This window comes from Diabrotica undecimpunctata, chromosome 1 (assembly GCF_040954645.1).
Source record: "Diabrotica undecimpunctata isolate CICGRU chromosome 1, icDiaUnde3, whole genome shotgun sequence".
Classification (NCBI taxonomy): domain Eukaryota; kingdom Metazoa; phylum Arthropoda; class Insecta; order Coleoptera; family Chrysomelidae; genus Diabrotica; species Diabrotica undecimpunctata.
In genome coordinates, this window is record NC_092803.1 from 193,573,154 (window position 1) to 193,598,737 (window position 25,584).

Sequence of the window (25,584 nt, forward strand, 5' to 3'; positions counted from 1 at the left end):
GTCAGATATATAAAGACCAATAGACTCAGATGGGCGTATCATGTGATACGCAGTAACGACAATCGCCTTATAAATAATTTGTGTTCTGGGAAAGGCCAGAGGGAAGATGGTCTGTAGGTCGGCCTAGAAAAAGGTGGAAAGATGCAGTCAAAGAAGATCTAGAGAAAATGGGAGTGCGACAATGGGAATTGTCGAAGAGTGCGACTGACGAAGAGTTGTACCATTGATGATGATGATAGTTCCTCTTTTTACTTTACGCAAGATAACACTGTTGTTAACTATATTCCTAAAAAGAATAAAAATGTTATTCTTATGAGTACTTTTTATCTTAATAAGGCTATTAGTGACAGAAATGACAAAAAGCCCCAAATTATTTTAGATTACAATTCCAGTAAGGGAGCAGTGGATACTCTAGATCAGCTTGTTGGTACATATACATGTAAGAGGAAGACAAATCGCTGGCTTATGATTGTTTTTTATAATATGCTGGACATTTCTGCCTACAACGCTTTCGTTTTATGGACACCAATAAAACTCCAATGAAACACCAACAATCTTACAAAACGGCGAATTTTTCTTGAGGAATTGGGAAAAACACTGGTTAAACCACTTATCCTTTCCAGTAAAAATTTACCAAGAACTAAAGACTCACAAGAACTGGTAAAAAGAACACGAACAGAAGCGAGTAGAGAAGATGGAAATTCTATTGAACCGTCTATGGACAATCTAACTCCACCTGCTAAACGAGAACGCTGTAAATTTTGCGCTAAAAACGATAATAAGACTAATATTTTATGTTGTGTATGTCACAAACATATTTGTAAAACCCATTTTTTGTATTACTGTCCCAGTTGTAAACTATATTTAATTTTGTAGGTATTTGTTCTTAGGCTTTTATGGGAAAGAAAAAAAAATGCCTTTTATTTTTGTTAATAAGGTTTAGTTTACATGAGCAACTATACTTTTTTGTTAATAAAGTTTTGTTTAGCACCATTAGCTTATTTTATTTTGATTAAGGACCGTAAACCATAGTTGGGTCATATTGACACGAACAGTACATTTGCATAGTTGACTCGAACGAATTTTGTGTTGGTATCATGTCACTTAATATGACGTGGATGACGTGCATCGTGATTGATACTATATCAACTATATTAGTATACTAAGTATGGCTAAGTATTATTTCTTTAATACTTAGTCAAATAGTTGTACAGTATAGATCTCATTTCTTATACTTCGTCCTTAATTAAAAAAGAAGTGGTATAAATCGTAATAAAAACAAAGAATACTGTCCAAAAATTTTAATAATTTAAATTGAAGTTGCATATTGCATAAGTTTATCTGTTATGCATAAACCGATTGTATACTATTTTTAATTACCATGCCACAACTAATGGCTTGGAATTAATTTACCATGCAAATAATTAAAAACTATTTCCCTCCTTTCAGGATTTAATTTTCTTCAAGTTTTACGAAAGTTGCATCTTTTAATATTAATGAAAAGAAACCGTATAATTTCCCACTTACCTTTGAAACTAAAATGCAGTTCATAGCAAGGTATTCATAATTACTTTGGTCCCGCATTTTCCGTTAAATAAAAGACTTTGTTAGCGTAATAAGATAAATTTCTTTTACCGTCTATTTCAAAATTAAATAAAAAAGTTTAAATAAACAACATGTAAATTTTGATAACTTGAAACAAGAGTTGCAGATGGCTAACAATATTAAATAAAATATTGTATACTACTTTTTTAATACAATTAACCGCATTTTTTGTAGTGATTATATTAAGTATACCTTTTGTTAGCAACAAAGTCATTGTTTTTAAAAAGAAACGCCTATTATAATCAAATGGTCGCGGTCCCTGAGCTAAGTACCGATATGACAAAGATAAGTATTTCACTTTAAATGAAAATAACCACCTCCTATTAAATTCTAACTTACGTTCCCCTAGTGTTTATGCTTAGTAGTAAACTGACGCTTTTAGCACTGTCTTACTAAGTCATTATACTATTTTTGCCAAGAAAAAAACAAATATTACACGTAAGATATAACGTCATTGAAGTATATTGTTTACGATCTACTATAACATGTAGAAGACATTACTTATTGGAGATTTAAATAGACGTCTGACTTTTAAACGTCCAACATTTATACATATTATATTTAACTATATTCAATTACGATTATAAGGCGTTCGATTACGTGAAGTACAAAATACTACCTTGGACTTTTATTTCTGTATAAAAAGCATAAAATATATTTCTTTTAGTTAAGTTTCCATATAAAAAGAAGTTCGAAAAATTAAAGGTCCACAACATTATTACCAAATCATTTAGGCAAAAAACTGGTATAACAGAAGGATGTATTGCTTCACTTTTACTTTTAAATATGTTGGTTTCTGCATCTACGATGACCACTATATAACTTACGAGGCCATCAGAAAGGGAGGATAATTATATATGTCTAATCTAGATTTCGCTGGTTCTTCCATTTTGCTTTGGTTACGGTAGCGGGTAGCACTCCTCTGCGATCCCGGTAGAGGACAGGCTGCTACAGGGAATAGCCTCCCTGGCGTATGCTAGCTACTGACTTTCTCCTATGTCCAAGCCTTTAGGAGAGGCCAGGTCCCCATACATCCCGATATATTCCGCTACCAACCCGCACTGGCCAGCGTGGTAGTGAAATGGCTAATTTTCCCCGTAAATGACATGACACAAACTAGAAAAAGACCCTTAGTCCCCGGCTGCTCAACGGTCCCTGGTAACGGTAGCCACCAGATTGAACCAGGGACAGACGATGCAAAGAATCACCGGGATAGACATAGCCACCATGGACAACGAACATTGCATATTGCCACTTATAACGTAAGAACCAATGAGAAAACCAATTAGTTTTAAAATCAGGGCACCTGCTACATTCCATTTGAGAAAACGATAAGGCAGTTGGCGGTGTAGGCTTTCTCGTGCATAAGAAATACCTAGATAAAATTATAAAAGTAGAGAGTGTCAGCTCAAGAGTTGTGTACCTCATATTAAAACTGAACGAGAGACGCTCTATTAAAATTATCCAAGTATATGCACCCACGACGAGCCATAGCGATGAAGAAATCGAAAACCTTTATGAAGGTATAAATAGAGAGTATAAATAGAAAGTATAATTAGAGAACTAAAATACAGAGAGGATAGGTAATACGAAATAATAGTAAAAACCAACCTGAAACTGACATTTTAAGATATTTTGACTAACCCGCCTTGTATCTGAAGGAATACAATTCAGCAGCCAACCTTATAATCTTATTACGAAGGTATTTTGAATGCTTACAGATGACCGACCAGTGTCGTAGAGTATATGATTGAAACATTAATTTGAACTAAATAAATATATTTTTTAAATTGTACTTATGTAAATTGTATTTTTGTTTTAATAAAACTTCTTTATTTTATTCAAAAATAAAAAGTTTCTTGCCATTTGTAAAAGATAGATTTATTTAATTAAGGGGAAAGGCGCCAAATGTAGCCTGGCAAAATTTGCAATGTGTTTTAAATATATCCATTATTTTCGAATCCGGAGAAAAGTAATAAATATTTTTGAAAAATTTAAACGCAGAATGAAAGATTACATTATTACTGAGGGCATAACGTCCCTGAAAACGTCTACAATGTTTATTTTAATATGTTATGTAACAGAGGTGAAAATAAAAGAGAAAATATAGTAAAATTTTTAATTGAAAATATTGCACGCAAAAGAAACTTTTTATTTATTCTAATAAATATTTCATTCTGCCTTTGAATTTTTCAAAAATGCTTTTTAGTTTTCTCAGGATTTGAAAAAAAAATGGATACATTTAAAACACATTGAACATTTTGACAGGAAACATTTTGCGCATTTCCCCTTTAATACCATACGATTACAACTACTATTACTTACCTTATATAATTACGATTAGAAAACTATTCAAATTCAAAATAAATAGGATCAACTTCGGAATCCGAGTCGTCTTGAAGGTTAATAATTAGCGGTTGTGTCTCTACGGTCGCATCAATTATGTTATCAAGATCCCACATTTTTTGTTCTTCTTCTATTACATGTCTTACTGCATCTTTCCAGTTTTGTTCTGTAATATGTTGTAAAGACTCGTATAACAATTCACGTACAGCTTGTATTTTATATGACGTATTTTTTCTAGCCACATAACTTTTAATTTGTGCCCAAATGAGTTTAATTGGAATTATTTCGCAGTAGTAGGGTGAAAGTCTAAGGACTGTGATGTTTCACCTTTCCGCCATTTTGTCAACTACGTATTTCTTAAACTTAGATTTGTGTTGCCGGGCAATTTTTAAAAGTTCTGCTTTTACCATTCCATCTTCGTAAGGTAGATACTTATTCCGCAGCCAGTCAAGAATATCCTGTTTCTTCCACGCAGTCGTTGGAAGTATTTCTACTAGTCGTGAATAATAAGGTGCATTATCTAATACTATAATTGAATTTGGTGGTATGTGTTCAATCATCTGCTCAAAGTACTCTTCGAAAGCATCAGCTGTCATCTCCTCGTGATAGTCTTTTGTGCTTTTGGACTGAAATTCCAACAAACCATGCTTAACAAATCCTTTTTCACTGCCAATGTGAGAAATTATTAATCTACTGACTTTACCAGAAGGTGGGGAGATACCAGTAGACCAACCTTTCATAAAGGCTTGCCTGGAGCTTAATATATATTTATCTCGCCAAATTTTTTTAGAGTATGACCTGAGTTTACCCACGTTTCATCCTGGTAGAAGATTGACCTTCCTTCAGCCCGGAATTTTCGTATGGATCTTAGATAATTTCTTCTCCAACATATTATAATCTCCTCCCGGTCAATCAAAAGTGATTTTCGGTCTGATTTTTCCCACCAGAAATTTAATTCTTTTAAAACTTGCCACAATTTAGTTCGTCCGATATGAGGCAAATCCGGGTCGTCTCTAACTTTTTGTAAAATTTTGTTTAGGTTTGGTATTTCGTTTTTGAAAAAAAATCCATGATTTTTCCTTTGAATACCATTTTTGACAAATTCATCAATTTCAATAGGCTTTTTCCCTCTCTTTAAGTGTTCGTTTGTGTTTGAGTTAGCTATACCGTGTTTTTTTCTTTCTGATAGGAACCTTTATATTGCACCCTCAGTGCAAGACTGCAGGAAGTCAGAATAAGTAAGTTTCGAGATAAAGACGATTTTATTTATTTTCGTGCTAATATCGGTGAAGTAAGAAACAAGTTTAAAAAAAAAATTAACATTTAATTATGATTTTGCATGCTTTTCAGCCTATATTACATTAACCAAAAATAGAAATTTAAATAAAATAATATTAATGCTAAAAAAATTAGGAATTTCAAAGTTACAACACTTTTGCACAAAGAAAATTGTTAATCACTACACATTTAGTATTAGAATTTTAAAGTTACAACACTTTTGCACGGAGAAAATTGTAAAAAGTGTAGAGTAAAGAGAAATTAATCTCCAACAACGATAGGAATAGTACTAAACATTATATCTAATGGATTCTCAGAAATCACCTGGTAGATAAAGGGAAAGTAGTTCCCGGGGTTTGGTATATACGTTTAATAAATTCCAAAAAATCATCGGGTTATTAAAGAAAAAATAATCCGCAACAGCAATCGGGGTTTAGTATGGTATTAAACTTTACATTTAATAGATTCCAAGAAATCAAATAGCTACCTAGAATAAATAGGTACCTAATAAAACGGCTTATCGCTAGCGGCAATTTATTCTTTCTATCTTTGCACATGTTTCTGAGAGCTGCAATTCCTTCGCTTTGTAATAATGACAATGTCATAGCAACGTAGAAAAATTATTTGTAAAACTTTCAATATTTTTATTTAAATTCAAAACAAAAGGACTATAATAAACATATGCAAATCAGGCTACCTTGAGTACAGTGAATAACAAAAGAATTGAAATTCACTACCTTAGTAAAAGTTGGGAATTACCGGGGGACAATATGATAAGACAATTGCCCTGAAAGGTTACATAAAGATTTAATACAATTTGGGATTTAGTTTTTATAGAACAAGTTTTCTGAGAATAGATATTTTTAACCTGTCAGTATTGTTAATACACAAGTTTTAAGATAACTGTTTTTCCTTTCATAAGAAAAAATACTTTTTGGCTGTAAATAATTAGTCTTAATTTATGTGTTTTTAATCCAATCTAATAAATAAATGGTCAAACGACATCGCACACATTTTATGGAAAATATAATGTCCCACAAAGTACATAAAACTTACATGAATAGATTGGTCTCATAAATCTTTGTTTATTGTCTCGGCCGTTAATGGATTACGTAGACACGCTGTATATTAAAATTAAACACCACAGATATAGATATTAAAATAACAAATATCTTACTTTTTTTGTGTCTTTCATTGCTTGTTATCGAAACCATTGCAATGTTCCGTGCAAAACTGTTGTAACTCTGTTACATTAGAATTACAACAGTTTTGCACGGAACTTATGTACAAAAACGCAAAATAGTTAAACTGTTGTTGTTGGAATATTTAGCCGGTTAAGCATTTGAAAGTTACTAAAGTTTTACAGGGGATAGATATGCATTTTTACAATCGAATTCCATAATTACTTCATTTTCATAAAATTTTGAGTTACTCCAGTCTTGCGCTGAGGGTGCGATATAGTTGACTCCCCTACGCCAGTCATGTTGGCACAACTTTCGACTATGTTGCGAACAGTGTTTGTGGGATTCTGAGAAACCAGAGCATCGTAAATATTTCAGTACAATAGTCTTTTCTCTTGGTGAATAGACAGACTTGCTGACTGTACGCAACAGTACCGGTGTAAAACTTGATGTTGTTGATGATGAAGCCATCACAAACAATCCAACAAAACGAGCACGAGCGAAAGGTACGTATATGTTCGTAGGTATATGGAATAAAAAATCACTCACGCACTGCATATAATTCGCAAAAGAAATATTCGAGACGCTAATTACTACGTAGACAAGGAAACACCAACGAGCCGTAAAGTTACATGCGATCAGAAACGTACTAAACAAAAAAAATTGTTTTCGTTCGTAATAACTTCACCCTTTCAAGTTAAGTTTCGAATATAACGCCGGCATCTTTATACCCATTGTATTATTATAAATCTGGGGAATTCCATCCTAATTATCTTTCAACGAATAGTACCTTCGGACATGAATTCCAGGTTTTCTAGTAAAGTGATTAAACGCGAAGATTAGTATTGAAATATCCAAAGAGATAAGGTATTCTTATTTACAAAATTGTTAATGGTTAAATTCTTATTTTTAAAAATATAATATAATATAATATAATATAATATCACGGCTAATAACATTAGCCGTGAAAGTTTTAATTGTTTTTTGCTAAATATATTAGTATTAAAACATTATTAATATTATATATAACAGTATTAAAACATTATATTATTATTTAATGAATGAACACCTCAGGAACGCCTATGATGATACAAATTTTACGACCGTTTTATGACTTTGAGGCACATTTCGTACTCTCAACAATGTGTGAACGGAAAATATGTCAATAATAAAGTTCCTTCTAACTCTTACGTACTATTTTTATTGTCTCTTAATCTCTCCTTTCTTGTCTCTTTAATTTCATAATGTTGTTAATAATGTAACCCTAAGGTGTTCGATTCATATATTATGTTGTTCACCGCTTTCGCAACTATTCCATATTGTATACAGATTATAAGTAAAATCGATTTTAGTATTAATAATGTCGTCGTATTAAATTTGTATAAATATAATTTATTGCTCGCGGTGTCATCTACATAGCCCATTATCTTGAATTGATAGTTATGTACTTTATACGCTTCTGGCCCTCTCTCATGCTCGTTAATATTTTATCCGCTCATAAAATAAAAACTATTCGAATTACAATGGTGCTATTTTCTGCCAACATCGATAACTAATACATTTTGTTTATTTTTTGCTAGTTTAATTGGAGTTCAATTTTTGCTGCTTGTTAATTTTTAGAGGAATTGCACTTGGTGTTCAGCGTATGTAAAATTTTTAAACAAATATTCCATTTCGTTCTCTCGTAAATATTTCGGAATAACTCGTGAAAGTTTTTAATAGAGCCAATAATTTCCATAAAACCAAACCTAATATTATCATGTTATTCATCTCTTAATTTTTATTTCAACAGGAATACATAAAGAAGCGAAATGATTGTTAAATTTGTGACCAAAAGTGTAAATAAATATTTTATATAAGATGGGAATAAACTGTAATCAATTGTAATAAAAATTACATTTTTTTGCTTTTGTTGTTTTATACTGATATTGACTTCATGATCTCTTTTTAAATATTTATTTTATGATTTAAATGGTATGATTTTGGTCGTCTAAATGTTTGGTAAATGTCTTCACAGTGAGGAGAAAATCCAGAAGAGCAGTTAATAACGCAAAATTGATATGCTGAAAGAATGACGCTACATACTTAAGGGCTATTAAGGATAAAGGCCTAACGTTTCACCATCATCAACCTATATGCGTCCACTACTATACATAGGTCTCCATTAGCTCTTTCCATCTGTCTCTGTCTTGTGTGGCTTGCGTTCAGTTATTGCCAACACGCTTCAGGTCGTCAGTTCCTCTAGTTGGTTGGCATCCTCTACTCCGTAGTGCTTCTTGTCTTGGTCTCCATTCGACAATACGTTTTGTACATCGGTTGTCTGATAGTCTAACGACGTATCCTACCCAATTTCATTTTACCGACGCGATTTTTTTGATGACGTCTGTTGTGTTTGTTCTACGACGTATTTATTTGTTTGGGATTCGGTCTCTCAGAGCGCTCTTGCGCTCTATAGCCATCTGAGTCACGCGAATCTTATTAACTACCTTTTTTCTGAGTGTTAATGTTTCCGCTCCATAAGTGAGTACAGGTAACACACATTGGTCAAAGATTTTCCTTTTGAGGCATATGGGTAGGTCCGATTTAAATACATAATTAAATTTACCAAACGCTGCCCAGGCTAACCCTATGCGACGTGGGAGTTTACAAGTCTCGTTATCTCTGCCCAACCGAATTTCATGTCCTAAGTACTCATACGATATATTCTGCACAATATCCCTTTCGTCAATCATCGTATGGATGATTGCATCATCCATATGACCAGCCATAAGAACGATGTCATCTGCAAATCTCAAATGACGATTACCCCACATACACACAATGCAAAAGTCTAGGGAAATTTTATAAATAGACTTATTTTGTTTATCTCTAATCAACTTAAAAAAAAAGTAATACAAAATTTGTATTTGTAGTTTAAATTGTTGTTTAGTATGTCAAAAACCATAAACTGCAAAAAAAAACAGAAAATTGGAGCAAAAAACAATATATTGAAAATCACCCATGTCTCATATACCACCATAAAATGTCAAAAATACAAAATATAAACTTAAAATAAAGTATGACCACCACGTTGGTTTATCACATCTCTACATCTACTGTTCATGCTCCGAATCATATTGTTAATGTCTGCTTGAGGTAGTTGTGTCCATTGTTCTCTCAGAAGTTCTTTTAATTGAAACTCATTGTAGATATTGCCCATATGTGGAGTAATTCTTCGTTGGAGCATGTCCCATACATGCTCAAGGTCATGGGCTTTAAGTCCGGTGATTGTGCTGGCCACGGCAATACATCAATACCCTCGTTATCCAACCAGTTTGTTACAATATGCGCAATATGTGGTGGAGCGTTATCATGCATAAAGTAAAAATTTTCTCCAATAGCAGCAGCAAACAGGCGCACAACAGGTTCAAGAATAGTGTCCAAATATTGCTGACTTGTGAGAAAGCTACGGGGGGAAATGATGTGAGTTCTTCCATCAATCATGATTCCGCCCCATACTATTAATGTACCACCTCTGTACACATACACTTTTGAAGATGTCGTAATCGTTCTCCATTTCCGGGTCATTTCCAAACTCTTGTCCGACAAGAATTTGGATGAAAGCCATATCTAAACTCGTCACTAAACAAAACTGTGACCCAGTCATTCTCAGTCCAATTCTGAAACTCTTGCACCAGGTTAATCTTGCAGCGCGATTGCCTGTAGATAGAGGTGGACATCTCGGTGGTTGCCGACTTCGAAGATTGGCTTCGTGGAGACGATTCCTTACAGTACTGCTGCTAATTGTTACATTATGTGCAAGCTGTAATTCATTAACCAGTTCGGGTGCTGTGATTGTTGGCTGCCTTCTGGCATTTGAAATTAAATATCGGTCTTGAGCGACGGTTTTAGAGCGACCATGTCCTGGATGTTGCTCGGCTAAACTCCCAGTGTCTCTAAACCGACGCCACAAACGACTTACGACGCTTTGGGAGGCACCCAGCTGGTCAGCAGCTTGAGTTTGTCGCATACCAACTTGAAGCAGGCTCACGGCTCTATTAATCTCGTCCAACATTAAATGTTGTCGTTGCATGGTAAAAAGACAATATCTTTAACTCACCTCATAAGCAAGAATAGTATTAAGTGACTAAAATTAAAAATAAACAAAACATAAAAATGTCAATTTTTTGTCCCTTATAAAAAACATTCTAAAACACGTATTGCTGTCAAATTTTTTTTTTTTGATAAGAAGTGAGTGTCTGTATCAACAATTATAGTACAAGCAAATTTATATAGTCATGAAATTTCTGTCATTAGTATTGTCAGATTATTACAATATCCTTAGACTTTTGCGTTGTGTATATTAGAGGAGCTGCCATTAGAGAATGTATATGCATGGAAATATACATGGAGCAGAAACAAACAGAAGATATAAGCAGCTCATAAAAAATACTAAAGAGCACGTGTCCAGATACGCAACTAAACTAATTTTTTTTTTCTGCGAATGTTGTAGTTATTACATTTACATTTGTTGGTATGTCGTGCGTAAATATCAAATACAATATAGGACCCAGAACACTACCTTGAGGGACTCTGGATCGTATAAGGTAGATTTTTGATGTTTTTTACTCATACTTAACACGGTAGTATCCTCTTTCTATATATTATTTTAGTAAAGCAAACATTGTGTCTGGAATGTTCAGTTTTTTTAATAATTATTATTAATTAATAATAATTTTTTGTTGAAAAATCCGGTATTATTATCAGTTATAGCAATAGATGATTGGAATGAAAGTTTGACAATACTTCTCTTCAAAAAGGGAAACAGGCAGATCTCAAGAACTATAGGCCAATCTTCCTGCTGTCCTAAATGTACAAACTGTTTATGAGAGTAATAACTAACAGGTTAACGTCGAAGCTCGATAGCTATCAACCGGTAGAGCAGGCAGGATTCCGAAAAGGTTACAGTACAGCGGATCATCTTCGTACAGTCAGAACTCTAATAGAGAAAGCCAATATCACTTGAACTTGTATATTGGCTTCGTTGATTATGTCATCGAAAAGGCATTCGGCTCCATAGAACTTTGGGCAATAGAGAGAGCTATGAACAACTGCAGGATAGACTCCTGATACAGAATGCTCATACACAATATTTACAAGAAAACTACAATGAAAATACAAATTGATGCGAAAACCAAAGCTATACCAATTAACAGAGGAGTTCGCCAGGGAGATGTTATCTCACCAAAGCTATTCACACTTGAACTTGAAGACGTGTTTAAAGACATTAACTGGGCAGATAAGGGAGTAAATGTCAATGGAAGAAAACTGAGTCATTTAAGATACGCTGATGACATTGTAATATTCGCTACAAGTTTCGAAGAACTACAGATCATGATGACGCAACTATTTCAAGCTTCGGAAAAAGTAGGTCTTAAGATGAACTTGGAAAAAACAAAAATAATGACAAATATACTGAACATTCCAGAAATAACATTGAACGACATAAATATTTTGGGCCTTAGTGAGGCATTGAAAAGTTTTGTTATCATAACTATTTCTTTATCTGGTAACTCTTTAAGATAGTTCCTGTTATAAGGTCATGAAACCTGAAACTTTTTTGGTTTTTAATCTATATTTAATATCACTTTTTACTTTTCTTTTTGACCCTGGTTTAATTTACTCACCTGACTGTGACTGGATTGTTGCTAGACTTTCGTAAATAGCTTCTTCAAGATATTTTCCAAATGTCTCTGCTTTTTTGTGATCTGTTCTTGCCCATAAGCTATCTGGATTCTTTAATACTGAGATGTATTTACTGGGTTATTTTAATTGCCTGGTGGCCTTCCAAAGTAAACAATTGTTATCGGCTGTTAGTGTTAAAAGAAAATGATTTGCAAAGTAGGAGTTTTGTACTGTACTATTGTCTTTATTAGCTATCTTGTGGCTTGATTTTAGTTAATTTTATCTTGCTGTTGCCTTGTGTTTTATTATATTTTCCTTAGTTTCCTCTTCTCTTTAATTTCGTTTGACAAGACAGTTTGTTTTATTCTGTATTTTACTCTGGTCTGGCATTCCAAGCAGCTTCTAGGAGAAGTTTAGTGAATACGTATGCTGCCATTTCTAGTTCATCTTTTACTTTTAGAGAAATGTTAGGTTTATTTTTTGATATATTTTTTCTCTAAACATATTTCAGTCGATCTTGCGATTGTGTTGAACTTTGAATGTGTCACTAGACTTTTCTTCCTAACAAATCTTGAAATTCGGGTCGGTATTACTGGTGTGTGGTCTAAAGTAATTTTATAATTAGGTACAATATTTAGGTAGCTTTCTCCAAAGCCTTTGCTTACAAAAAAATCAAGACAGTCACTAAGTTTACTAGGGTCAGTGTGTCAGATTTTTAAAGTTTTTTAGTTACACACTTAAAAAACATGTATCTGTAATTTATTAACAAAACATAATTACAATATATTTAATTAAAAACAATTGCGGTTAAATTTTGCCACGAATCCTTCTGTAATCTATTCCGCTATGATTTACCATTCACAAAAAGTTAGTTTCGTTCAAAAAAACACAGATACCTGTAGATTTCAGCATCGGTCGAATCTCGTATTAAAATTCATTATTAATTTTATTATAGATAATTTTCTGTTATTTATGTTTAATTGAAAATTTCTTTTGCAAATATTATGGAGTATTTAGGATTTTTTCCTCGAAATATACAAAACAGGCGGGAGTGATGTTTAAAAATAACTGACATAAAAATAAATTCGCTGGCGTAAAATATCCTGGAGAGAAAGTTTTTTTTGACGTTTTAATTAATTTTACGGTTTTCTTTATTTCCTTGAGTTTTTTCATTAGCGTCTGTTGGATCGAGATTTTAATTATTTCAAAAATTGTATTATCGATTTTATTTACAAACTTTACTCTTAATATAATGTCTTGATAATTTGCCAATATTTACTTACAATAGTATGTTTTTTCAAAGATCGACACAAAATTCAACAGATTTTAATTATTTCGACGAAAATTAATTTGTTATTAAATATTTAGTTCTGGAATTTAATTAAAAATTTTCTGTATAACATTTAAATGAAATTGTCTACTTTGTTGTAAGACGAATTGAGATGCAGTTTAGTGAGAGGGGGTAACCCTCTCCTCCACAAAAAAGGGGATAAATCAGATCTCGAAAACTATAGGCCAATTAGTTTGCTTAACCACCTATACAAGCTCTTTACTCGAATACTGACAAACAGATTAGAAGCAATACTCGATTTCTATCAATCAGAAGAACAGGCAGGATTTCGAGCGGGACACGGAACAAACGACCATTTGCAATGCCTTAAAACTCTAGTTGAAAAGCTCCCCTTGCTCTTATCTTTGTCGACTTCCACAAAGCATTTGACACAGTCGAAACAGTTGCTGTCTTAAAAGCACTATCAGAATGCAGAATAGATCACAGGTATGCAAATATTATTCGAAATATATACGAAAATGCGACAACAACCTTTAACCTCCATTGCATGACTGAGAAGATAAAAATTGGCAAAGGGGTGCGGCAGGGAGATACCTTGTCGCCAAAACTATTTATAACAGTTATGGAGTACGCATTTAAACGGCTTGAGTGGGAGTCAAAGAGTATTAGCATCGATGGAAAGATATTCAATTATCTCAGATATGCCGATGATATTGTTCTCATAACAGACAACTTAGGAGAAGCCAGAGTTATGCTACAACAACTACAGCAAGTAACCCAGAAAGTCGGTTTAAAAATAAACTATGGAAAAACAAAAATGATGACCAATCTCGTCCCCAATGAGCTAATAGAAATCGAAAAGTCGCCCATTGAACTTGTGGAAAAATATGTGTATTTGGGTCACGAAATAAGGTTAACGCGAAATAACCAAACATGCGAGCTACTCAGAAGAATAAGTCTGGGTTGGGCTGCATTCGGAAAAATGGGAGACGTATTTAAAACAAATATACCGATCCATTTAAAAAGAAAAGCTTTTAACCAGTGCGTTCTACTAGTCCTTACATACGGAGCAGAAACCTTAACTCTCACAAAAACATCAGCCGAAAAATTGAGAAGGACACAACGAAAGATGGAGAGATCAATGCTTGGAATAAGCTTAAGAAATAGAATAAGAAACGAAGTTTGTAGACGAACCGGAGTGGAAGATATTATCGAACATATTACAAGGCAAAAATGGAGATGGGCAGGACATGTTGCAAGAATGAACGACGACAGTTGGACAAAAAAATTGTTGAGTGGAGACCACGGGCTGACAAGCGAAGCCGAGGAAGACCCCCAACGCGATGGACCGACGACCTCAAAACAATCGTGACCAATTGGATAGCAGAGGCGCAGAACAGAAGCAGATGGAAAAGTCTAGAGGAGGCCTATGTTCAACAATGGACAACTCAGGGCTGATTAATGATGATGATGATGAAGTGATTTTAAAGGTTAATTCATGCTTTACAGTCGGCAATCCCAACTTTATTAGACAGTATTTTAAGTATATTTAACAGGTTTTGGCATGCTTGTTGTAATTTATTAATGTGTAAATTTCAATTCCAATTCCAAAGTAAAATGTAAAATTTAGAATAGTATTAGATATAAGATATGTATGAAAAAATTGTTTTTTATTTATATACCTTCAAATATGTATTAAAAAGACATTAAATCAGGTATACTTTATTCTATGGTATATAAAGGATCGAAATTTTGTACGTACAATCATGACGAGAATAAAAATTAAAACAAAGCTTATATGCCGCAATAAATAATAATAAAAATGAAATACGGAAAAATAAATTAATAGAATTTTAATAAATTCTCGATTTGTTTTCAGAAAACACAGAAATAAAAAGGCAAAAAAACAGGGATTATGTTTTTCTTTCGACAGATATCATTATCGAAATAAATCAAGTGGATGCCGGTATAAGCCTAATCTTGTACGTCCGTAGAGAGCGGTAATAAATCATATCTTCCAAATTCTCATAAAGCACAGACTCACCTACGAAATAGAAAACCCAACAGTCAACTTAAGACCTCACTAGAAAAAACCTCCATTTATCTCGAGAATCTCCCGGATTCTAACCCGGAAACGGCATCGCAACATACGAAAATAACGAGAGTATTTTGTTTGTAGGTCAAATGCATAATGTAGAAGAAAACTTATAATATTTACTTATTTTCGTTTTATCCTTAAAAGTTTTAATATAAAAATTTTCGCATTGTAAAATGCTAATTTAGAAATATTCATAGATTTTTTGAAAGACAAGATTAATTGAAATATGGTAAAATGATTATTTTGAAAAAATTTTTTTTTTGGCTAGCTTTTCATTATTTCATAGGATATAAATAGGTAACGTTTGTTAGTAGATCATATCACTAGATACGTATACTGCCCAACTAAGGAAAGGTGCCGACGTCCAAAAATATTGAATATTAAGTTATATATGGTTGGTACCATGCAAAATTCAATGGGCTACTTAAAATTGCCGTATATCCAACAGTGATTAAGATATAAAATAATTTTTTGCAGTAAGTGTATCAAAAGTTTTAAAATAATAAGCAAGACTACCGTAAATACAATAGACTAACCAATAATGCAGTAACTCCTCTGTACATACTGCATTTATGCTTAGTATACTGTACTTACTACAGTCTTGCTTAGTGGTTATTTAAACAGCTGATGTACTTACTGCATTATATTTCTGTTGACCGTAAATTGTGAGGTTATGTTTGTATCATATGAGTTTGCTAAAAATTTTCTGTGTTCAATTTAAGTTATAATAAGCCAATATTTGTGTTGTTGAAGTGGTTTAGAAAGTATATAAATTACATTTAGTTAATTGTTGTTTTGGAACATGATTGCTTCAAAGGTTAATACAGTCTTAACTCGTTCTGAACTTATTGTAAACTTAGCTCTAAAAAGCACCAAGACTGACACAACAGTTGTACAAGATGAGGAATCAGAGCTAATTTTACCCACAATATGTCCTTCTAGTAATTTATTAGAAGATAATGAAGAACTTAAACCATCTAGCTGCACTATAACGTTGTCAGATGATGTTGGAGATGTGAGATTACCTGACAATATATCTCAACAGGTAACAGACAACCATAATATGTTAGTTCATGACCTTAGTGAAAATACACTGTTATCACGTCCACTGTAAGAATTTGGTGTTGATAATTCTGTTTATTTAGAGACACATACAAACCTTCAAGCTATAGATGTACCTGAAGTACTATTTGAAAATCTACCTACAAATGTGGTCCAACCAAACAATGATAATATAAACTTGGAAGAAGATTTAGGTGTTCCAGCTGCTAGTGTTAATTTAGTTTAGTTAGTAAGTTTAAGTTAAAGACATGAAAATTTCTCATGCAGCAAAACACATACCGTGTAAAAACGCTGATGCTTTTTGCAAAAAAAAAGTGTGGACAGAAAAGTATTGCAAGAACGAAGAGAGTTTGTAAACAAAAAGTTTTGGGAAATGACGTGGTCTGGACGTAGACATTTTATTTTGACATCATGTGATAAGTTTAATGTTAAACGAAAAAGAAATAAAAACACTGAAACAGAAAGACGATCACTATCTATTCAATACAAACTAAAAGATTTTTCTGACGTCACACAAGACGTTTGTAAGAGTTTTTTCCTCACCACATTAGACTTTAAAAAAAATAATGACAGGTTTGTGCATTATATATTCACAAATACTCCTACAGGTACTTTAACTCCACCTAGTGATACGAGAGGAAGACAGCCATCAAAAAATAAAGAACCCCCAGACAACTTAAAAAGAAAGGAAATAGATTCAATATTTTAACAACATTCAAAACAACAAACACATTGAGATTTATTTATTCTAAAACTAAACCTAATAATAAACAAGAAAGAACAAAGACTTATATTTTTAAAATACCTTGGGAATGCTTTAGGTGAAACATCAAGATCATTAAATGTTAGAATAAGTGAACATAAATCTTATATTAAAAGTAGAGAATTTTATAGATCTCCAATATGTAACCATGCATGAGAAAATAAACATAGGGTTTAATAGAATGGTTCAAGTATAGTCCTAAAAGAAACAGATGGTAAAAAGAGAAAAATTAAAGCAGCGGCTCTATTTATGCTAAATGAGACCAAATGTGTTGCAAATTCCTCGGCAGAATTTAGTAGGATCTGGTTACCCATATTAAACAAGGAAGTTAATAAAAGGAAAATACCACTATTAGTAAGTTAGTACTATATCGAGGATACATTATTTATTTTTTTAAATAACAAACATATAAAATCAGAATTTGGTGTTTATTGAGAATAAACTAAATGAAACACCAAACACTTACAATATCGGAATAGTATTATGTGGTTTTTTCTTGTTTTTATCCTCATGATTTACTATGTAATCACTAACAGGAGAATTTTACTGTCATCATGGCATGTGGATGTCTTAAATGTATTTTAAAGATGAATTACATGCTATGATTGTTTCTGGCGGATACTCTCAAGTTAAAGTTGATTTCATGTAATCGAATGAACCATCTTCGTCGTCCCTGAACTACAACAAAGTTGTCCCAGAAACGCAACTTAACAATATTGGCTATATCATTTTAAAGTCGTCTACTTTAAAATGTATAATATGTCTGAATTGTTATTATAAATGAAATTAAATTAGAAGAATTTTTCATCAATTAACAAAAAACAAAAATTAGTTTAATTTATTATTATTTGTATTTTAAAAACGATTTTTGAAGTGGAAATTAAAACGTCAATAAACTTATTTCAACCTTCAATTGTGGCTTATTCTCATTAAAATAGTATTTTTGACACAAAACAATAAACTCACAATGTTTGTGTCCTAACTTTCTGCTATGCTCTTTTAAATTTTTAGGTATTTTTGTTTTATTTTGTAACCAAAGTAAATTTGTTTTTGGCAAATCTTTATTTAATTTAATTTCATTGTGTTAAGTCCGTACTGAATGCTATCGTCTCATAAATGGTATGATAAAAAAACAAAAAAAATTTCCAATAAATATTTTCTTTTATTTTTTATCTTCTTCTTCTTAAAGTGCCCTCTCCTCAATGGAGGTTGGCTACTACAATTTTAAAATCTTCTCTATGTTCAGCTGTTCTTATTAGCTGTTCAAAATTTAGCCTTGTCCATTGTCGGATGTTTCTGAGCCACGATAGTCTTTTCCTTCCTAGGCCTCTCTTTCCTCGATTTTTCCTTTCACTATAAGTTGGGCATATTGGTACTTATTATTTCTCAGTATGTGGCCTAGGTATGATGTTTTTCTAACTTTTACTGTGTTAAAAAGTTCTCTTTCCTTGCCTATTCTATGCAGCACTTCTTCGTTTGAGGTATGCGATGTCCATAAAATTTTGAGCATTCTCCGGTAGATCCACATTTCAAAGGCCTCCAATTTATTTACGGTTGATGTTTTTAGGGTCCACGTTTCAACTGCATATAGAAGAGTCGACCAGACGTAGCATTTTGATAAACGTAGTCGAATTTCGAGTTTTATTCGAGAATCACACAGCAGTTTTTTTATTTTTTCGAAAGATTTTCTGGCCTGTTCTATTCTCGATCTTATTTCTAGATCAGGATTTAGGCTGATATCGATCCAACATCCCAGGTACTTAAATCTATTGACCTGTTCTAAAATGTGCCCATTTATTAAAATGTGCAAGGTTGAGGTACGTTTTGGTTTTTTCGTATTGACATCACTTTGGTTTTTTAATGTTTATTTTCATACCAAATTGCTCACAGGTCGAGTTGGTCTTGTCGATGAGTCGTTGTAGACCTACGTCGGAATCCGCAATTAACACTGTATCATCGGCGTATCTGATACTGTTGATATTTACGCCATTCACCTTGACTCCATCCTTGGCATCCTCAAATGCTTCTTTAAATAGAAACTCGGAGTGAAGATTAAACAGCAGAGGCGACAGAACACATCCTTGTCTAACTCCCCTCCTAATTTCTAGTTCTGCGGATGTGGAACCTTTGATCCTAACTTCGGCGTTTTGGTTCCAGTACAAGTTTTTTAAGAATTTGATATCTTTTCCATCTAAACCGACTTCTTGCAAACGTTCTAATAGTAGGTCGTGTCTTACTCTATCAAATGCTTTTTCGAAGTCTATAAAGCATATAAATATATCTTTCTGTTGGTCGTAGCATTTTTGGGCGAGAACTAGTAAACTGAACAGGGCTTCTCTCGTTCCCATGCCGGCTCTGAATCCAAACTGATCGTCTCCGATGATTGTTTCGCACTTTCTATAGATACGATTATGTACGATTTTTAGTAGGACTTTTACTGCATGACTCATAAGGCTTATTAGACGGAACTCATTGCAGTGTTGTGGGTTTGGCTTTTTTGGTAGTGGGATGAATATTGACTCCAGCCAATCTTGGGGTATCATACCTGTATCATAAATGCGATTGAATAAAAGGACAAATATTTTGATATTTTCTTCGCTGATTAATTTTAACGTTTCTGGGTATATTCCGTCTGGACCTGGGCTTTTATTTGTTTTAAGATGATTAATTGCATTTATGATTTCAGATTTCAGAATTGTTGGCCCTTCGTTGTTATTTTCCAATGTTGGTTCTTCTCGTATGTCGTGAAAAAGAAGATTAATATAGTTTTCCCATTCTTTCAGTTTGTCTTCCGTTGATTCTAGCAGTTTTCCATCCGTGTTCAGCATGGTGTGAAAAGTCGTTCTCTTGGTAGTCGATGTAAACTCTTTTACCTTTTTATGTAAATTAAAAAAATCGTGCCTTTGTTGTAGTTCTTCTATTTCCACGCATTTTGTTTCCAGCCATTTCTCTTTTGCTTCGGGTATTTTTTTTTTCGAATTATTCTCTTTAGTCTTTTGTATTCTCCGTCCTTGTCATTTTTTCCTTTAGATTCTCTTCGTTTGTTCATTAATTGTAAAATCTCTTCTGTCATCCATTCCTGTTTGTTATTTTTAGGTGTTACTTTTAGATGTTTTTCTGTTACATTGTTCATTTGTTCTTTAATTGTTTTCCACAGAACGTTTATTTTTTATACATTTCTAAAATATACAAATATCTGGAATATAAAAGGTACAACCAGTACCCTTTGAACTTTTAGATGCGTCTGTATAAATACAAACAGATTTTGGCCAATTTTTGTTTAAAACAATACGACTTATTAAAGGGTTCTCATGATGTCAAATTTGGACATATTATGAGAAACAAGGAAAAGTATAGGTATCACTAGGTCATTATTCTAGGAGAAAAAAAAAATCGGAAGACTTGCCAACTAGCGCAACTGTTTTAAAATAACGTTTACCGAAATATTTTGCAGTCCGTTTTTCCGCGATTATTATATTTAAAATAGATTGGGCATCCTATAAATAACAATAAGTGTATTATTGATCAATCTTGATAATATTAAATAAAGATAATATTTACATTCGACAAATTTGTTTCGAAAATAATAATGCAATTTTTAATACAGAAAATTGAAAATATAAAAATATTTAACTTATAAATTAATAGTTATTAATTTTTATTTCAGACCAGTTGCAGTTTATTCGTCAGTGACGACATAAGTTCCGAAAATCCGAACTCGTGAATTTGTTTCGAAGAGATGGACCACGTAAGTTTTCTAATTTCTATATTTAATTAAACTATATATTTTAGAATTACTAATGTTGTGTCCGTTGCTGATATCAAACCACTTATTTAAACATAAAATTTTTATTTGATATTATTGTGTCGTTATGGTGACAATAGTAGCTCGCGCTTCATTAGCATAACTCAATTTTTATGTTGCCTTTTCCCCAAAAGATAGGCGTCCTGTGCTTTTTAATTTATTATAAGACTTAACATATGCACAATTGGCCTTGGCCGGGCTTCGACTTATATTAACAACGGCGTCAGCAATACTAGTAATTGAAATATAAAACATAATGACAGTATTAGATTTTTGTTTTGATACAGGACAGTGACAGCCGCTTATACGTATTTCGACCTCTTTAGGTCTCCTTAGAACGGTATAGCCACTGCTCTGAACCAAAACAAAAATCTCTCCCGTCCTAGACAATAGTTATCAAAATAACTATATACGGACGTTACTACGCCATCTAAAAACAAAAAGAGAAATCAAACGATGTCTACCTGGCGAAACCGAATTCAAATTTTTCCCACTGTGTTTCCTAAAACTTGCGAAGCAAACAGCTTGATAAATTACTCGGCAAGGGAATCTAAAATTGCATTCCACATGCCATTCATCATGGTCAAAACTCGTGGTGAATTCAGTTTCTGGTACTCCAAGCGAAGTAAAGTAATAAAACATAATGACGGTACTGAATTTTGAGACCTAAAGAGGTCGAAATACGTATAAGCGGCTGTCGCTGCCCTGTATCAAAAACAAAAATCTAGTATCGTTAGATAGTTATTAAAATAGTTATTAAAACATTATCGTCTTTACTTGTTTAATTATATTTTTAATATCACATTTGGCATTAAACTAAATTCAAATCAAGCACATGTAAAATGAGTTTGATCTGAATTTCCAAGATTTATGTCTGTCCTTATATCACATCAGAATGTGCAGGAAGTAACAAAATTAAATCTGAACTTAAAATTTTTAAAATGTTAAAGCAAAAGTTAAATTATTACTCTGAACAGAGGAAAAGAACGGAGAGGACTGAAAGAATTAATCGGAGACCGGAAGGAGTCTAAAAAGTGTAAGAAAGGGCTAACAAAACCCAACACCAAAGCTTTTTATTAGTATATTTATTTTCTTTGATAAACTAGGTATCCTTTCATGCATATTTTCTGTATAAAATCGAAGAATCCCGCGAGATAGTCAAGATCTTTTTACATTTAACTATTGCTTTACTATTTATTTTCGAAAACTACGTACTGCTATCAAGTAGCCTTGAAGTAGAGAATATAATTTAATATATTAATTAAACTTAATCAAGTATACAATTTACCTTTGTTAATTTTCGTTATTATTTTTTTTTTTCAATTGCACATTTTTTTTTGTATAAAATTTGCTGAAATTATATTTAGTCCTTTTAATTGGCACGATTTATTTTCGGCATCAGACAAACGTATTATATTGTTTCGAGTCAGTTGTTTTCTCCGTACAAAAAGCGTACATATAGTATTCTGTTAAGCTAAAATTAGAATTCAAAGAGTTGTTGGTAATCTTAAACTAATTAAAACAGTGTATTTTACGTCAGATTATTGGTTAAGCTGAGAATCATATGACAATAAATATCCGTTGCAACAAATGTACATCTTACTCCGTTTTAAACGAAGAAAAACAGTGTCATTATTTTAAAATCTACTTTATTCGGATATATTTTAAACCTTATTTTGTTCTTTTATTTTATGTAGAGGGTTCCTATTTATGTTTGTATTTAATTGATTGTCTTTAACAATCATACCATTCATCTTAAGCAGTAAAAATTTTATTTCCTCTGAAAGAAAAGAACAATATCTTAACAATTAAACAACTAAGTGGAAGAAGAAATATTCTGTAATAAAAAGTTACTTTTGCATTATTAGAACATAAAGTTTTAACCCATCTTCTTTTACCATGGTAATTTATTTAATTTTTTTAAATAATATTTCTATTCAGAAGTAACTCTAAGGGCAGTTCTCCACTTGCGATTGTAGTCACGGCGACAAAAAAATCGCTGTCGTAAAAAATCTAGAGGGGGCCTCCCCTGCGATTTATAAATCGCTGAATTACATCAGTTTTCCAATGGATATCGAAACTACTTGTGTCTCTTTTGCTTTGGTCGAAAAGTAGACCACGAAAGCGTCGTTATTAGATTCATCCGTTAACAAATCAAATATTTTTTCCTGGGCAGTTTTACATGTTATTTGAAGATTTATGTGAGCATCCTGAAATTTTTTTTCAATAATAACTCATGTCAAAAAATAGCTTTGATAAATGAACTGATCTGAATCAGTAGTACTCAAAATGTCTCCAACATTTCCAGCATATTCCTAGTTGTCTGTAGTAAACAATCGAAAGTGGATGCATGTCTATGCTTTTCCGTGTGATTCGTTATAGTCGGCATCTATCGCGTCGCGGTAAAAATAAGACAGGTTGCGTTTTGTTAATCGCTGTGAATATTTAGTCGCAAATGGATTGATTTGTATATGAAACAATGTGTTTAATTTTTACGACTAAACAATCGCTCGACTACAAATCGCAAGTGTAGGGCTAGCCTAAAGCTCGATGTTGGCAGGTCAGCAGTACATGAGTTGTAATTAGGCAGCGGACACTCGGGCAGAGCCGCGGCGTGCAAGCTACTATAATAACAAGCAACTTGCAAGCGGCATTGACCGCGCGATGGATTTCAACGTGGATACAGAACTCTTTATTGCTGCTGTTAAAAATCAGACTGCTATACGTAACTTGGTATATCCTAGACGTAAACTCACAAGCACAATTTGTTCACGCCTGTTAAGTGAGGATGAAATCCACTGAGAAACAATATTTTTGATTTAATTCAGCTTACAATTAGTTTGAGACCACCCATTTCGCAACAAGCACAACACTTTATTTTCAAAATAAGCTTTTAAATAACTGGAAACACACTTGTATATAGGCTCCGAATAAATGCTTAAAATTGCCTGTCGTGCAGTCCTGACAGCTTCTTCGTTCTCCGTTATTCCAACGTGTAAGAGTACCCACAAAAACTGAATTCTACTCCCATGTTGATGATCCCTTGATTTCTGAATATTTTAGTAACTTTTCAAAAGGATGTTTTGACAAAATGTTCTAATGAGTTAGGAGAGCTAAGAGAATTTGTTATGATCAGGTATTTTGTCAGCTTTTAATCATCTCATTAAAAAGTTTCACAGCACGGTATATAGCGTAAAGCTTAGCTGAATGTGTGCTATATACTGGGGGTAAACGAAAAAGAAGATTGTTTTCTGAGGAAATGATTGATGCTTTCAGTCTTTTTTCAGATTCCTGTGTAGATTTTATGGTGGTATAGGTACTTTTCTAAGAGGGCTTCAAACTTTAGCCTAGTGAGGGAATTGTATGTACTGGATTTATCGAAATACGGCCAGCCGGAGATTGGTAAACCGACCAGTAAAGACTCGCAGGGTATTTAATATCGGAGAAGAAAACATTTGGAAAATTAGTGTTTAGCTTTTGAAGTATGAATTTAATTCTTTCGTAATATAGTTTTTTAGTATAGCGAATATGTTAGAATTTGTTTTGAAATATTATAAGCGACACGTGCGGACGTGATGTACCGATGGTTCTCCTAAAAGAGCATAAATGCTCTGTACAGAGGCAGTTGGAAAGGCAAGGTTTAAGGAATTATTTTGAACTTTAAACGAACGAATGCAGTTTTGTTCGGTGGATCCTTTGTCTTTAAGAAAATGGGTAAGAAACAATAAAAATAATAAGAAAAAATAACAATAATGTTTAAGAAACAATAGAAAGTATTTGGCACACTTTCAAAACAACAATCACAACTATACAAAGATAACAACTACAGACATTATCTGAAAAACAAAAAATACATGGATGACAAACGAATTCCTAGAACTGATGGACATAAGAAAATCTTACAAAAATCCCAATGAAGAAAAATATAAAGAAACCCAGAAAATCATCCGAAACAAAATCAGGAAAGCCAAAGAAGAATGGATGAGCAGCAACTGTGAGAAACTCGGAGATTTACTAAAAAAGCATGACTACTTTAATGCATACAAAAAGATTAAGGAAGTCACAAATATGAAAAAAAAAAATCACTACAACAACTTTAGTAGATGATAACAACCAAATAGTATCTAGTCCAGAAAATGTAGAAGATATCTGAAAAAAATACATCAAAGATCTGTTTGATGACGAGAGAACAGAACCACAAATGAATAAAGTACAAGAAACAATACTTGATATATTAACATCGGAAGTTACAAAAACAATCAATATGGCAAAGCCACGAAAAGCCTCAGGACCAGATGAAATATACGTAGAGATGATAAAGCTTATCAATGAAGAAAATCTTCAGACGTTAACACTATTATTTAACAAAATATATACCACTGGAATCTTCCTAGAAGACTGGCTTAGATCGATATTTATACCTATACCCAAGAAAAATAAAGCAAATAGATGCTCACAGTTCAGATTAATTAGCCTGATGAGCCATTTTCT

The 25,584-nt window shown here is 32.8% G+C and overlaps 1 protein-coding gene across 1 annotated transcript in view; it reads left to right on the forward strand.

Annotated features, from left to right (window-relative positions):
* Positions 1–25,584, forward strand: part of LOC140432810 (uncharacterized) — a 153,281-nt gene that overhangs the window by 16,810 nt on the left and 110,887 nt on the right. Inside the window, exon 2 of the mRNA XM_072520928.1 lies at positions 20,956–21,036. The gene's annotated coding sequence lies outside the window, so the exon portion shown is untranslated. The remainder of the gene's footprint in view (positions 1–20,955; positions 21,037–25,584) is intronic.